This window comes from Gavialis gangeticus, unplaced genomic scaffold (assembly GCF_001723915.1).
Source record: "Gavialis gangeticus isolate Ggan-Ray unplaced genomic scaffold, GavGan_comp1, whole genome shotgun sequence".
NCBI lineage: Eukaryota > Metazoa > Chordata > Crocodylia > Gavialidae > Gavialis > Gavialis gangeticus.
Window position 1 is genome coordinate 21,807,010 of NW_017728998.1, and position 779 is coordinate 21,807,788.

Here is a 779-nt window from a genome sequence, read left to right on the forward strand (position 1 = left end):
ACCCCCTGAAAGAAGTGCTGCCGACACTGCCAGCGGTGCCTGCGGGCGGTTGGCACTCACCACCCTGCCCCCGCCGCCACAGCCTCCTGCAGGCAGTCGCCATACCCCCGCAGTCTGCGGGAGCACACATCCTTCTTCCTGGTAATCCTGCTACTTCCCAGCCCGGGGGACTGTTTGTACTGTGGTGCCTTCCAGTGTTTCTGCATGTCTCCTCCCCTGAATCATCCTGCCCTGGGCCCGGGCCTGTGGGTAAAGCTTCTGGTTTCATTGGAACAGGAGAAACACACCATGTATACTATATCATATGGTATCATATTATGATATTATCTGACAGCGGTTCCCAAACTTGTGACAGATTGCGCCTCACCAATTTAAAAACGACACAGCCTGAAGTACCACCAGCACATTTTCCAGTTCAATCTTCTGTGCCACCACCAAAGTGGGTTTTTTTTCCTCTAAAGTAAATTATAATAAATCTGTTGGCAGGCACCACTGCCAGGGTGTCTGCGTGCCACGGGTAGTGCCCGTACCGCAGACTGGGACCCAGCTATCTTATCTTATCTCACCTCAGGGTGATGCCGCCCGTGGCCGCGCGGAACTGTGACGGGTTGTCCCCGGCAGCCCCGCACGCACCTGCTCCTCCCTGCGGCGGGGCTGGGGCGACAGCAGCGGCTGGAGCCGGGCGGGTCCTCCCAGGCCGGGGGGGCGGGGGGCGGAGCCGGAGCCGGTGCAGGACCCGGCTCCCGCCCGCTGGCGCCTCAGAGCGGAGCGCTGCCCCG